This window comes from Scyliorhinus torazame, unplaced genomic scaffold (assembly GCF_047496885.1).
Source record: "Scyliorhinus torazame isolate Kashiwa2021f unplaced genomic scaffold, sScyTor2.1 scaffold_575, whole genome shotgun sequence".
NCBI classification, from domain to species: domain Eukaryota; kingdom Metazoa; phylum Chordata; class Chondrichthyes; order Carcharhiniformes; family Scyliorhinidae; genus Scyliorhinus; species Scyliorhinus torazame.
The window spans coordinates 13,438-29,340 of NW_027308302.1; the positions used below are offsets into that span (position 1 = coordinate 13,438).

The 15,903-nt window shown below is 49.2% G+C and overlaps 1 long non-coding RNA gene across 1 annotated transcript in view; it reads left to right on the top strand.

The window, feature by feature from the left end:
* Nucleotides 1–864: 864 nt before the first annotated feature.
* The window catches only part of LOC140406497 (uncharacterized), a 104,945-nt gene continuing 89,906 nt past the window's right edge, over nt 865–15,903 (top strand). The window contains exon 1 of the long non-coding RNA XR_011939171.1: nt 865–995. This is a non-coding gene — a long non-coding RNA (uncharacterized lncRNA). The remainder of the gene's footprint in view (nt 996–15,903) is intronic.

Below are 15,903 nucleotides of genomic sequence, written 5' to 3' on the forward strand. Positions count from 1 at the left end.
GGTGAGTGAGGAGGGGAGAATGGGGAGGGGGAGAGTGGGGAGGGAGAGAGCGGGGAGGGGGAGAGTGAGGTGGGGAGAATGGGGAGGGGGAGAGTGGGGAGGGGGAGAGTGGGGAGGGGGAGAGTGGGGAGGGGGAGAGTGGGGAGGGGGAGAGCGGGGAGGGGGAGAGTGAGGAGGGGGAGAGTGAGGAGGGGGAGAGTGAGGAGGGGGAGAGTGAGGAGGGGGAGAGCGGGGAGGGGAGAGTGGGGAGGGGTAGAGTGATGAGGGGGAGAGTGTGGAGGTGGACAGTGAGGAGGATGAGAATGGGGAGGGGGAGAGTGTGGAGGGGGAGAGCGTGGAGGGGAGAGTGGGGAGGGGTAGAGTGAGGAGGGGGAGAGTGGGGAGGTGGACAGTGAGGAGGATGAGAATGGGGAGGGGGAGAGTGTGGAGGGTGAGTGCCGGGAGGGGGGAGAGTGGGGAGGGGGAGAGTGGGGAGGGGGAGAGCCGGGAGGGGGAGAGCCGGGTGGGGGAGAGTGGGGAGCGTGAGAGCGGGGAGGGGGAGAGCGGGGAGGGGGAGAGTGAGGAGGGGAGAATGGGGAGGGGGAGAGCGGGGAGGGGGAGAGTGACGAGGGGAGAATGCGGAGGGGGAGAGTGAGGAGGGTGAGTGCCGGGAGGGGGAGAGTGGGGAGGGGGAGAGCGGGGAGGGGGAGAGTGAGGAGGGGAGAATGGGGAGGGGGAGAGTGGGGAGGGGGAGAGTGGGGAGGGGGAGAGTGGGGAGGGGGAGAGTGAGGAGGGTGAGTGCCGGGAGGGGGAGAGTGGGGAGGGGGAGAGTGGGGAGGGGGAAAGTGAGGAGGGGGATAGCTAACTGATTGTCTATTTTCCTCGAGGTACGGGAAGATGCTTGTGATTGACATGATGGAGGTGAATATGTTTGATGCAGTCAGCAGGATTTTTGACCAGATTGAGGCTGGGTTGATGGAGAAGTTGTTGAATAAAGAATTACTCCAGAAGAACAGGTAAGAACAATTTGTGATTGTGCCCCTGCTAATCTAATTCATTATCATTCACCAAAATGTAGCCTTTATGACAACTATTTGTCAAGATATTTTCCCTGGACTGTGAAAACAGAGTGAGAGGAGAGACAGTGCGGAGATTGAGAGCATTGAGAGAGGAGAGACAGTGCGGAGATTGAGAGCATTGAGAGAGGAGAGACAGTGGGGAGATTGAAAAGATTGAGAGAGGAGAGACAGTGGGGGGATTGAGAACATTGAGAGAGGAGAGACTGTGGGGAGATTGAGAACATTGAGTGAGTGAGACAGTCGGGAGGTTGAGAACATTGAGAGAGGAGAGACAGCGAGTGGATTGAGAACATTGAGAGAGGAGAGACAGTCAGAGATTGAGAACATTGAGAGAGGAGAGACAGTGGGGAGATTGAGAACATTGAGAGAGGGGAGACAGTCGGAGATTGAGAACATTGAGAGAGGAGAGACAGTGGGGAGATTGAGAACATTGAGAGAGGAGAGACAGTGGGGAGATTGAGACAGGAGAGACTGTAGGGAGATTGAGAACATTGAGAGAGGGGAGACAGTCAGGAGATTGAGAACATTGAGAGAGGAGAGACAGTGGGGAGATGAGAACCTTGAGAGAGGAGAGACAGTGGGAAGATGATAATATTGAGCGAGGAGAGACAATAGGGTGATTGAAAACATTGAGAGAGGAGAGACAGTGGGTGAATTGAGAGCATTGAGCGAGGAGAGACAGTGCGGAGATTGAGAGCATTGAGAGAGGAGAGACAATGGGGAGATTGAGGACATTGAGAGAGGAGAGACAGTGGGGAGATTGAGAACATTGAGAGAGGAGAGACAGTGGGGAGATTGAAAAGATTGAGAGAGGAGAGACAGTGGGGAGATTGTGAACATTGAGAGAGGAGAGACAGTGGGGGTATTGAGAACATTGAGAGAGGAGAGACTGTGGGGAGATTGAGAAGATTGAGTGAGTGAGACAGTCGGGAGGTTGAGAACATTGAGAGAGGAGAGACAGCGAGTGGATTGAGAACATTGAGAGAGGAGAGACAGTCGGAGATTGAGAACATTGAGAGAGGATAGACAGTGGGGAGATTGAGAACATTGAGAGAGGAGAGACAGTGGGGAGATTGAGAACATTGAGAGAGGGGAGACAGTCGGAGATTGAGAACATTGAGAGAGGAGAGACAGTGGGGAGATTGAGAACATTGAGAGAGGAGAGACAGTGGGGAGATTGAGAACATTGAGAGAGGAGAGATAGTGGGGAGATTCAGAACATTGAGAGAGGAGAGACAGTGGGGAGATTGAGACAGGAGAGACTGGAGGGTGATTGAGAACATTGAGAGAGGGGAGACAGTGGGAAGATGATAAAATTGAGCGAGGAGAGACAATGGGGTGATTGAAAGCATTGAGAGAGGAGAGACAGTGGGTGAATTGAGAACATTGAGAGAGGAAAGACAGTGGGGAGTTTGAGAACATTGAGAGAGGACAAACAGTGGGGGGATTGAGAACATTGAGAGAGGAGAGACAGTGGGAAGATTGAGAACATTGAGAGAGGAGAGGCAGTGGGGAGATTGAGAACGTTGAGCGAGGTGAGAGAGTGGGGAGATTGAGAACGTTGAGCGAGGAGAGACAGCCGGGAGATTGAGAACATTGAGAGAGGAGAGACAGTGGGGAGAGTGAGAACATTGAGAGAGGAGAGACAGTGGGGAGATTGAGAACATTGAGAGAGGAGAGACAGTCAGGAGATTGAGAACATTGAGAGAGGAGAGACAGTGGGCGGATTGAGAACATTGAGAGAGGAGAGACAGTGGGGAGATGAGAACATTGAGAGAGGAGAGACAATGGGGGGATTGAGAACATTGAGAGAGGAGAGACAGTGGGGAGATTGAGAACGTTGAGCGAGGTGAGACAGTGGGGAGATTGAGAACGTTGAGCGAGGAGAGACAGTGGGGGGATTGAGAACATTGAGAGAGGAGAGACAGTGGGGAGATGAGAACATTGAGAGAGGAGAGACAGTGGGGAGATTGAGAACGTTGAGCGAGGTGAGACAGTGGGGAGATTGAGAACGTTGAGCGAGGAGAGACAGTGGGGAGATTGAGAACATTGAGAGAGAAGAGACAGTGGGGAGATTGAGAACATTGAGAGAGGAGAGCCAGTAGGGGGATTGAGAACATTGAGAGAGGAGAGACATTGGGGAGATTGAGAACATTGAGAGAGAAGAGACAGTGGGGAGATTGAGAACATTGAGAGAGGAGAGCCAGTAGGGGGATTGAGAACATTGAGAGAGGAGAGACATTGGGGAGGTTGAGAACATTGAGAGAGGAGAAAAAGTGGGGAAATTGAGAACATTGAGAGAAGAGAGACTGGGGAGATTGAGAACATTGAGAGAGGAGAGACAGTGGGGGGATTGAGAACCTTGAGAGAGGAGACACAGTGGGAAGATGATAACATTGAGCGAGGAGAGACAATGGGGTGATTGAAAGCATAGAGAGAGGAGAGACAGTGGGGAGATTGAGAACATTGAGAGAGGAGACACAGTCGGGAGAGTGAGATCATTGAGAGAGGAGAGACGGTAGGGGGATTGAGAACATTGAGAGAGGAGAGACAGTGGGAGATGGAGCACATTGAGAGAGGAGAGACAGTGGGGAGATTGAGAACATTGAGAGAGGAGAGACAGTGGGGAGATGAGAACCTTGGGAGAGGAGAGACAGTGGGAAGATGATAACATTGAGCGAGGACAGACAATGGGGTGATTGAAAACATTGAGAGAGGAGAGACAGTCGGGAGATTGAGAACATTGAGAGAGGAGAGACAGTGGGGAGTTTGAGAGCATTGAGAGAGGAGAGGCAGTGGGGACATTGAGAGCATTGAGGGAGGAGAAACAGTGGGGAGATTGAAAACTTTGAGAGAGAAGAGGCAGTGGGAGATTGAGAACGTTGAGCGAGGAGAGACAGTGGGGAGATTGAGATCATTCAGAGAAGAGAGACAGTAGGGAGATTGAGAACATTGAGAGAGGAGAGACAGTGGGTAAATTGCGAACATTGAGAGAGGAGAGGCAATGGGGAGATAAAGAACATTGAGAGAGGAGAGATAGTGTGTGAATTGAGAACATTGAGCGAGAAGAGGCAGTGGGGAGATTGAGAGCATTGAGACAGGAGAGACAGTGGGTGAATTGAGAACATTGCGAGTGGAGAGACAGTGGGGAGTTTGAGAACATTGCGAGAGGAGAGACAGTGGGAAGATTGAGAACATTGAGAGAGGAGAGGCAGCGGGGAGATTGAGAACATTGTGAGAGGAGAGACAGTGGGGGGCTTGAGACCATTGAGAGAGGAGACGCAGTCGGGAGATTGAGAACATTGAGAGAGGAGAGACAGTCGGGAGATTGAGAACATTGAGAGAGGAGAGACAGTGGGGAGATTGAAATCATTGAGAGAAGAGAGACAGTCGGGAGATTGAGAACATTGAGAGAGGAGAGACAGTCACGAGATTGAAAACATTGTGAGAGGAGAGACAGTGGGGAGATGAGATCCTTGAGAGAGGAGAGACTGTGCGGAGATTAAGATCATTGCGAGAGGAGAGACAGTCGGGAGGTTGTGAACATTGTGAGAGGAGAGACAGTGGGGAGATTCAGACCATTGAGAGAGGAGAGATAGTGGGTGAATTGAGAACATTGAGGTAGGAGGCAGTGGGGAGGTTGAGAGCATTGAGAGACGAGAGAAAGTGGGGGGTTTGAGAACATTGAGAGAGGAGAGACAGTCGGGAGATTGAGAACATTTAGAGAGGAGAGACAGTGGGGGGATTGAGAACATTGAGAGAGGAGACAGTGGGGAGATTGAGATCATTCAGAGAAGAGAGACAGTGGTTAAATTGAGAACAATGAGCGAGGAGAGGCAGTGGGGAGATTGAGAACATTGAGAGAGGAGAGACAGTCGGGAGAATGAGAACATTGAGAGAGGAGAGACAGTGGGGAGATGAGAACCTTGAGAAGGAGAGACAGTGGGGAGATTGAGAACATTGCGAGAGGAGAGACAGTCGGGAGGTTGTGAACATTGAGAGAGGAGAGACAGTGCGGAGATGAGAACCTTGAGAGGAGAGACAGTGGGTGAATTGAGAACATTGAGAGAGGAGAGACAGTGGGGAGTTTGAGAACATTGAGAGAGGAGAGAGAGTGGGAAGATTGAGAACATTGAGAGAGGAGAGGCAGTGGGGAGATTGAGAACATTGAGAGAGGAGAGACAGTCGGGAGAAGGAGAACATTAAGAGAGGAGAGACAGTGGGGAGATGAGAACCTTGAGAAAGGAGAGACAGTGGGGAGATTGAGAACATTGCGAGAGGAGAGACAGTCGGGAGGTTGTGAACATTGAGAGAGGAGAGACAGTGGGTGAATTGAGAACATTGAGAGAGGAGAGACAGTGGGGAGATGAGAACCTTGAGAGGAGAGACAGTGGGTGAATTGAGAACATTGAGAGAGGAAAGACAGTGGGGAGTTTGAGAACATTGAGAGAGGACAAACAGTGGGGGGATTGAGAACATTGAGAGAGGAGAGACAGTGGGAAGATTGAGAACATTGAGAGAGGAGAGGCAGTGGGGAGATTGAGAACATTGTGAGAGAAGAGACAGTGGGGGGCTTGAGAACATTGAGAGAGGAGAGACAGTGGGTGAATTGAGAACATTAAGAAATGAGAGACAGTGGGGAGTTTGAGAGCATTGAGAGAGGAGAGGCAGTGGGGAGATGAGAACCTTGAGAGAGGAGAGACAGTGGGGAGATTAAGACCATTGAGAGAGGAGAGATAGTGGGTGAATTGAGAACATTGAGGTAGGAGGCAGTGGGAAGATTGAGAGCATTGAGAGAGGAGAGACAGTGGGGAGTTTGAGAACATTGAGAGAGGAGAGACAGTCGGGAGATTGAGAACAATCAGAGAGGAGAGACAGTGGTTAAATTGAGAACATTGAGAGAGAAGAGGCAATGGGGAGATTAAGAACATTGAGAGAGGAGAGATAGTGTGTGAATTGAGAACATTGAGCGAGGAGAGGCAGTGGGGAGATTGAGAACATTGAGAGAGGAGAGACAGTCGGGAGAATGAGAACATTGAGAGAGGAGAGACAGTGGGGAGATGAGAACCTTGAGAAAGGAGAGACAGTGGGGAGATTGAGAACATTGAGAGAGGAGAGACAGTCGGGAGGTTGTGAACATTGAGGGAGGAGAGACAGTGGGGAGATGACAACCTTGAGAGGAGAGACAGTGGGTGAATTGAGAACATTGAGAGAGGTGAGACAGTGGGGAGATGAGAACCTTGAGAGGAGAGACAGTGGGTGAATTGAGAACATTGAGAGAGGAGAGGCAGTGGGGAGTTTGAGAACATTGAGAGAGGAGAGACAGTGGGGAGATGAGAACCTTGAGAGGAGAGACAGTGGGTTTATTGAGAACATTGAGAGAGGAGAGACAATGGGGAGTTTGAGAACATTGAGAGAGGAGAGACAGTGGGAAGATTGAGAACATTGAGAGAGGAGAGGCAGTGGGGAGATTGAGAACATTGAGAGAGGAGAGACAATCGGGAGATTGAGAACATTGAGAGAGGAGAGACAGTGGGGAGTTTGAGAGCATTGAGAGAGGAGAGGCAGTGGGAAGATTGAGAGCAATGAGGGAGGAGAAACATTGTGGAGATTGAGAACATTGAGAGAGTAGAGACAGTGGGGAGATTGAAATCATTGAGAGAAGAGAGACAGTGGGGAGATTGAGAACATTTAGAGAGGAGAGACAGTGGGGAGATTGAGAACATTAAGAAATGAGAGACAGTGGGGAGTTTGGGAGCATTGAGAGAGGAGAGGCAATGGGACGATTGAGAGCATTGAGGGAGGAGAAACATTGGGGAGATTGAGAACATTGAGAGAGTAGAGACAGTGGGGAGATTGAGAACATTACGAAATGAGAGACAGTGGGGAGTTTGAGAGCATTGAGAGAGGAGAGGCAGTGGGAAGATTGAGAACATTGAGAGAGGAGAGACAGTCACGAGATTGAAAACATCGTGAGAGGAGAGACAGTGGGGAGATGAGAACCTTGAGAGAGGAGAGACAGTGGGGAGATTAAGACCATTGAGAGAGGAGAGATAGTGGGTGAATTGAGAAGATTGAGGTAGGAGGCAGTGGGGAGATTGAGAACATTGAGAGAGGAGAGGCAGTGGGGAGATTGAGAACATTGAGAGAGGAGAGACAGTCGGGAGAATGAGAACATTGAGAGAGGAGAGACAGTGGGGAGATGAGAACGTTGAGAAAGGAGAGACAGTGGGGAGATTGAGAACATTGCGAGAGGAGAGACAGTCGGCAGGTTGTGAACATTGAGAGAGGAGAGACAGTGGGAGATGAGAACCTTGAGAGGAGAGACAGTGGGTGAATTGAGAACATTGAGAGAGGAGAGACAGTGTGGAGTTTGAGAACATTGAGAGAGGAGAGACAGTGGGGAGATGAGAACCTTGAGAGGAGAGACAGTGGGTGAATTGAGAACATTGAGAGAGGAGAGACAGTGGGGAGTTTGAGAACATTGAGAGAGGACAAACAGTGCGGGGATTGAGAACATTGAGAGAGGAGAGACAGTGGGAAGATTGAGAACATTGAGAGAGGAGAGGCAGTGGGGAGATTGAGAACATTGTGAGAGGAGAGACAGTGGGGGGCTAGAGAACATTGAGAGAGGAGAGACAGTGGGAAGATTGAGAACATTGAGAGAGGAGAGACAGTCGGGAGAATGAGAACATTGAGAGAGGAGAGACAGTGGGGAGATGAGAACCTTGAGAAAGGAGAGACAGTGGGGAGATTGAGAGCATGGAGAGAGGAGAGACAGTCACGAGATTGAAAACATTGTGAGAGGAGAGACAGTGGGGAGATGAGAACCTTGAGAGAGGATAGACAGTGGGGAGATTAAGACCATTGAGAGAGGAGAGATAGTGGGTGAATTGAGAACATTGAGGTTGGTGGCAGTGGGAAGATTGAGAGCATTGAGAGAGGAGAGATAGTGGGGAGTTTGAGAACATTCAGAGAGGAGAGACAATGGGGCGATTGAGAACATTGAGAGAGGAGACAGTGGGGAGATTGAGATCATTCAGAGAAGAGAGACAGTGGTTAAATTGAGAACCTTGAAAAATGAGAGACAGTGGGGAGATTGAGAACATTGCGAGAGGAGAGACAGTCGGGAGGTTGTGAACATTGAGAGAGGAGAGACAGTGGGGAGATGAGAACCTTGAGAGGAGAGACAGTGGGTGAATTGAGAACATTGAGAGAGGAGAGACAGTGGGGAGTTTGAGAACTTTGAGAGAGGAGAGACAGTGGGGAGATGAGAACCTTGAGAGGAGAGACAGTGGGTGAATTGAGAACATTGAGAGAGGAGAGACAGTGGGGAGTTTGAGAACATTGAGAGAGGACAAACAGTGCGGGGATTGAGAACATTGAGAGAGGAGAGACAGTGGGAAGATTGAGAACATTGAGAGAGGAGAGGCAGTGGGGAGATTGAGAACATTGTGAGAGAAGAGACAGTGGGGGGCTTGAGAACATTGAGAGAGGAGAGACAGTGGGTGAATTGAGAACATTAAGAAATGAGAGACAGTGGGGAGTTTGAGAGCATTGGGAGAGGAGAGACAGTCACGAGATTGAAAACATTGTGAGAGGAGAGACAGTGGGGAGATGAGAACCTTGAGAGAGGAGAGACAGTGGGGAGATTAAGACCATTGAGAGAGGAGAGATAGTGGGTGAATTGAGAACATTGAGGTAGGAGGCAGTGGGAAGATTGAGAGCATTGAGAGAGGAGAGACAGTGGGGAGTTTGAGAACATTGAGAGAGGAGAGACAGTCGGGAGATTGAGAACAATCAGAGAGGAGAGACAGTTGTTAAATTGAGAACATTGAGAGAGAAGAGGCAATGGGGAGATTAAGAACATTGAGAGAGGAGAGATAGTGTGTGAATTGAGAACATTGAGCGAGGAGAGGCAGTGGGGAGATTGAGAACATTGAGAGAGGAGAGACAGTCGGGAGAATGAGAACATTGAGAGAGGAGAGACAGTGGGGAGATGAGAACCTTGAGAAAGGAGAGACAGTGGGGAGATTGAGAACATTGAGAGAGGAGAGACAGTCGGGAGGTTGTGAACATTGAGGGAGGAGAGACAGTGGGGAGATGACAACCTTGAGAGGAGAGACAGTGGGTGAATTGAGATCATTGAGAGAGGAGAGACAGTGGGGAGATGAGAACCTTGAGAGGAGAGACAGTGGCTGAATTGAGAACATTGAGAGAGGAGAGGCAGTGGGGAGTTTGAGAACATTGAGAGAGGAGAGACAGTGGGGAGATGAGAACCTTGAGAGGAGAGACAGTGGGAAGATTGAGAACATTGAGAGAGGAGAGGCAGTGGGGAGATTGAGAACATTGAGAGAGGAGAGACAATCGGGAGATTGAGAACATTGAGAGAGGAGAGACAGTGGGGAGTTTGAGAGCATTGAGAGAGGAGAGGCAGTGGGAAGATTGAGAGCAATGAGGGAGGAGAAACATTGTGGAGATTGAGAACATTGAGAGAGTAGAGACAGTGGGGAGATTGAAATCATTGAGAGAAGAGAGACAGTGGGGAGATTGAGAACATTGAGAGAGGAGAGACAGTGGGGAGATTGAGAACATTAAGAAATGAGAGACAGTGGGGAGTTTGGGAGCATTGAGAGAGGAGAGGCAATGGGACGATTGAGAGCATTGAGGGAGGAGAAACATTGGGGAGATTGAGAACATTGAGAGAGTAGAGACAGTGGGGAGATTGAGAACATTACGAAATGAGAGACAGTGGGGAGTTTGAGAGCATTGAGAGAGGAGAGGCAGTGGGAAGATTGAGAACATTGAGAGAGGAGAGACAGTCACGAGATTGAAAACATCGTGAGAGGAGAGACAGTGGGGAGATGAGAACCTTGAGAGAGGAGAGACAGTGGGGAGATTAAGACCATTGAGAGAGGAGAGATAGTGGGTGAATTGAGAAGATTGAGGTAGGAGGCAGTGGGGAGATTGAGAACATTGAGAGAGGAGAGGCAGTGGGGAGATTGAGAACATTGAGAGAGGAGAGACAGTCGGGAGAATGAGAACATTGAGAGAGGAGAGACAGTGGGGAGATGAGAACGTTGAGAAAGGAGAGACAGTGGGGAGATTGAGAACATTGCGAGAGGAGAGACAGTCGGCAGGTTGTGAACATTGAGAGAGGAGAGACAGTGGGAGATGAGAACCTTGAGTGGAGAGACAGTGGGTGAATTGAGAACATTGAGAGAGGAGAGACAGTGTGGAGTTTGAGAACATTGAGAGAGGAGAGACAGTGGGGAGATGAGAACCTTGAGAGGAGAGACAGTGGGTGAATTGAGAACATTGAGAGAGGAGAGACAGTGGGGAGTTTGAGAACATTGAGAGAGGACAAACAGTGCGGGGATTGAGAACATTGAGAGAGGAGAGACAGTGGGAAGATTGAGAACATTGAGAGAGGAGAGGCAGTGGGGAGATTGAGAACATTGTGAGAGGAGAGACAGTGGGGGGCTAGAGAACATTGAGAGAGGAGAGACAGTGGCAAGATTGAGAACATTGAGAGAGGAGAGACAGTCGGGAGAATGAGAACATTGAGAGAGGAGAGACAGTGGGGAGATGAGAACCTTGAGAAAGGAGAGACAGTGGGGAGATTGAGAGCATGGAGAGAGGAGAGACAGTCACGAGATTGAAAACATTGTGAGAGGAGAGACAGTGGGGAGATGAGAACCTTGAGAGAGGATAGACAGTGGGGAGATTAAGACCATTGAGAGAGGAGAGATAGTGGGTGAATTGAGAACATTGAGGTCGGTGGCAGTGGGAAGATTGAGAGCATTGAGAGAGGAGAGACAGTGGGGAGTTTGAGAATATTCAGAGAGGAGAGACAATGGGGCGATTGAGAACATTGAGAGAGGAGACAGTGGGGAGATTGAGATCATTCAGAGAAGAGAGACAGTGGTTAAATTGAGAACCTTGAAAAAGGAGAGACAGTGGGGAGATTGAGAACATTGCGAGAGGAGAGACAGTCGGGAGGTTGTGAACATTGAGAGAGGAGAGACAGTGGGGAGATGAGAACCTTGAGAGGAGAGACAGTGGGTGAATTGAGAACATTGAGAGAGGAGAGACAGTGGGGAGTTTGAGAACTTTGAGAGAGGAGAGACAGTGGGGAGATGAGAACCTTGAGAGGAGAGACAGTGGGTGAATTGAGAACATTGAGAGAGGAGAGACAGTGGGGAGTTTGAGAACATTGAGAGAGGACAAACAGTGCGGGGATTGAGAACATTGAGAGAGGAGAGACAGTGGGAAGATTGAGAACATTGAGAGAGGAGAGGCAGTGGGGAGATTGAGAACATTGTGAGAGGAGAGATAGTGTGTGAATTGAGAACATTGAGCGAGGAGAGGCAGTGGGGAGATTGAGAACATTGAGAGAGGAGAGACAGTCGGGTGAATGAGAACATTGAGAGAAGAGAGACAGTGGGGAGATTGAGAACATTGCGAGAGGAGAGACAGTCGGGAGGTTGTGAACATTTAGAGAGGAGAGACAGTGGGAAGATTGAGAACATTGCGAGAGGAGAGACAGTCGGGAGAATGAGAACATTGAGAGAGGAGAGACAGTGGGGAGATGAGACCCTTGAGAAAGGAGAGACAGTGGGTGAATTGAGAACATTGAGAGAGGAGAGACAGTGGGGAGTTTGAGAACATTGAGAGAGGAGAGACAGTGGGGAGATGAGAACCTTGAGAGGAGAGACAGTGGGTTTATTGAGAACATTGAGAGAGGAGAGACAGTGGGGAGTTTGAGAACATTGAGAGAGGAGAGACAGTGGGAAGATTGAGAACATTGAGAGAGGAGAGGCAGTGGGGAGATTGAGAACATTGAGAGAGGAGAGACAATCGGGAGATTGAGAACATTGAGAGAGGAGAGACAGTGGGTGAATTGAGAACATTAAGAAATGAGAGACAGTGGGGAGTTTGAGAGCATTGAGAGAGGAGAGGCAGTGGGAAGATTGAGAGCATTGAGGGAGGAGAAACATTGGGGAGATTGAGAACATTGAGAGAGTAGAGACAGTAGGGAGATTGAGAACATTGTGAGAGGAGAGACAGTGGGGAGATTGAGAACATTAAGAAATGAGAGGCAGTGGGGAGATTGAGAGCATTGAGAGAGGAGAGACAGTCGGGTGATTGAGAACATTCAGAGAGGAGAGACAGTGGGGCGATTGAGAACATTGAGAGAGGAGAGACAGTGGGAAGATTGAGAACATCGAGAGAGGAGAGGCAGTGGGGAGTTTGAGAACATTGAGAGGGGAGAGGCAGTGGGGCGATTGAGAACATTGAGAGAGGAGAGACAGTCGGGAAAATGAGAACATTGAGAGAGGAGAGACAGTGGGGAGATGAGAACCTTGAGAAAGGAGAGACAGTGGGAGATTGAGAACATTGCGAGAGGAGAGACAGTCGGGAGGTTGTGAACATTGAGAGAGGAGAGACAGTGGGGAGATGAGAACCTTGAGAGGAGAGACAGTGGGTGAATTGAGAACATTGAGAGAGGCGAGACAGTGGGGAGTTTGAGAACATTGAGAGTGGAGAGACAGTGGGGAGTTTGAGAACATTGAGAGAGGAAAGACAGTGGGGAGATGAGAACCTTGAAAGGAGAGACAGTGGGTGAATTGAGAACATTGAGAGAGGAGAGACAGTGGGAAGATTGAGAACATTGAGAGAGGAGAGGCAGTGGGGAGATTGAGAACATTGTGAGAGGAGAGGCAGTGGGGAGATTGAGAACATTGAGAGAGGAGAGACAGTCAGGAGAATGAGAACATTGAGAGAGGAGAAACATTGGGGAGATTGAGAACATTGAGCGAGGAGAGACCGTGGGGAGATTGAAATCATTGAGAGAAGAGAGACAGTAGGGAGATTGAGAACATTGAGAGAGGAGAGACAGTCACGAGATTGAAAACATTTTTAGAGGATAGACAGTGGGGAGATGAGAACCTTGAGAGAGGAGAGACAGTGGGGAGATTAAGACCATTGAGAGAGGAGAGATAGTGGGTGAATTGAGAACATTGAGGTAGGAGGCAGTGGGGAGATTGAGAGCATTCAGAGAAGAGAGACAGTGGGGAGATGAGAACCTTGAGAAAGGAGAGACAGTGGGGAGTTTGAGAAGATTGAGAGAGGAGAGACAGTCAGGAGATTGAGAATATTGAGAGAGAAGAGGCAATGGGGAGATTAAGAACATTGAGAGAGGAGAGATAGTGTGTGAATTGAGAACATTGAGCGAGGAGAGGCAGTGGGGAGATTGAGAACATTGAGAGAGGAGAGACAGTCGGGAGATGAGAACCTTGAGAAAGGAGAGACAGTGGGGAGATTGAGAACATTGAGAGAGGAGAGACAGTGGGGAGATTGAGAACATTGAGAGAGGAGAGACAGTCAGGAGATTGAGAATATTGAGAGAGAAGAGGCAATGGGGAGATTAAGAACATTGAGGGAGGAGAGATAGTGTGTGAATTGAGAACATTGAGCGAGGAGAGGCAGTGGGGAGATTGAGAACATTGAGAGAGGAGAGACAGTGGGGAGATGAGAACCTTGAGAAAGGAGAGACAGTGGGGAGATTGAGAACATTGAGAGAGGAGAGACAGTAGGGAGATTGAGAACATTGAGAGAGGAGAGACAGTGTGGAGATTGCGAACATTGAGAGATGAGAGACAGTCGGGAGATTCAGATCATTGAGAGAGGAGACAGTGGGAAGATGATAACATTGAGCGAGGAGAGACAATGGGGTGATTGAAAACATTGAGAGAGGAGAGACAGTCGGGAGATTGAGATCATTGAGAGTGGAGAGATAGTGGGGAGATGAGTACCTTGAGAGAGGAGAGACAGTGGGGAGATTAAGACCATTGAGAGAGGAGAGATAGTGGGTGAATTGAGAACATTGAGGTAGGAGGCAGTGGGGTGATTGAGAGCATTGAGAGACGAGAGACAGTGGGGAGTTTGAGAACATTGAGAGAGGAGAGACAGTCGGGAGATTGGGAACATTTAGAGAGGAGAGACAGTGGGGGGATTGAGAACATTGAGAGAGGAGAGGCAGTGGGGAGATTGAGAACATTGAGAGAGGAGAGACAGTTGGGAGAATGAGAACATTGAGAGAGGAGAGACAGTGGGGAGATGAGAACCTTGAGAAAGGAGAGACAGTGGGGAGATTGAGAACATTGAGAGAGGAGAGACAGTGGGGAGATTGAGAACATTGAGAGAGGAGAGACAGTGTGGAGATTGCGAACATTGAGAGATGAGAGACAGTCGGGAGATTCAGATCATTGAGAGAGGAGACAGTGGGAAGATGATAACATTGAGCGAGGAGAGACAATGGGGTGATTGAAAACATTGAGAGAGGAGAGACAGTCGGGAGATTGAGATCATTGAGAGAGGAGAGATAGTGGGGAGATGAGTACCTTGAGAGAGGAGAGACAGTGGGGAGATTAAGACCATTGAGAGAGGAGAGATAGTGGGTGAATTGAGAACATTGAGGTAGGAGGCAGTGGGGTGATTGAGAGCATTGAGAGAGGAGAGACAGTGGGGAGTTTGAGAACATTGAGAGAGGAGAGACAGTCGGGAGATTGAGAACATTTAGAGAGGAGAGACAGTGGGGGGATTGAGAACATTGAGAGAGGAGACAGTGGGGAAATTGAGATTATTCAGAGAAGAGAGACAGTGGTTAAATTGAGAACATTGAGAGAGAAGAGTCAATGGGGAGGTTAAGAACATTGAGAGAGGAGAGATAGTGTGTGAATTGAGAACATTGAGCGAGGAGAGGCAGTGGGGAGATTGAGAACATTGAGACAGGAGAGACAGTGGGGAGATGAGAACCTTGAGAGAGGAGAGACAGTGGGGAGATTGAGAACATTGAGAGAGGAGAGACAGTCGGGAGATTGAGATCATTGAGAGAGGAGAGACAGTGTGGAGATTGAGAACATTGAGAGATGAGAGACAGTCGGAAGATTGAGATCATTGAGAGAGGAGACAGTGGGAAGATGATAACATTGAGCGAGGAGAGACAATGGGGTGATTCAAAACATTGAGAGAGGAGAGACAGTCGGGAGATTGAGAACATTGAGATAGGAGAGACAGTCGAGAGATTGAGAACATTGAGATTGGAGAGACAGTGGGGAGATTGAGAACATTGAGAGAGGAGACAGTGGGGAGATTGAGAACATTGAGAGAGGAGACAGTGGGGAGATTGAGAACATTGAGAGAGGAGAGACAGTGGGGTGATTGAAAACATTGAGAGAGGAGAGACAGTCGGGACATTCAGAACATTGAGAGAGGAGAGACAGTCACGAGATTGAAAACATTGTGAGAGGAGAGACAGTGGGGAGATGAGAACCTTGAGAGAGGAGAGACAGTGGGGAGATTAAGACCATTGAGAGAGGAGAGATAGTGGGTGAATTGAGAACATTGAGGTAGGTGTCAGTGGGGAGATTGAGAGCATTGAGAGAGGAGAGACAGTGGGGAGTTTGAGAACATTGAGAGAGGAGAGACAGTCGGGAGATTGAGAACATTTAGAGAGGAGAGACAGTGGGGGGATTGAGAACACTGAGAGAGGAGACAGTGGGGAAATTGAGATTATTCAGAGAAGAGAGACAGTGGTTAAATTGAGAACATTGAGAGAGAAGAGTCAATGGGGAGATTAAGAACATTGAGAGAGGAGAGATAGTGTGTGAATTGAGAACATTGAGCGAGGAGAGGCAGTGGGGAGATTGAGAACATTGAGAGAGGAGAGACAGTCGGGAGAATGAGAACATTGAGAGAGGAGAGACAGTGTTGAGATGAGAACCTTGAGAAAGGAGAGACAGTGGGGAGATTGAGAACATTGAGAGAGGAGAGACAGTCG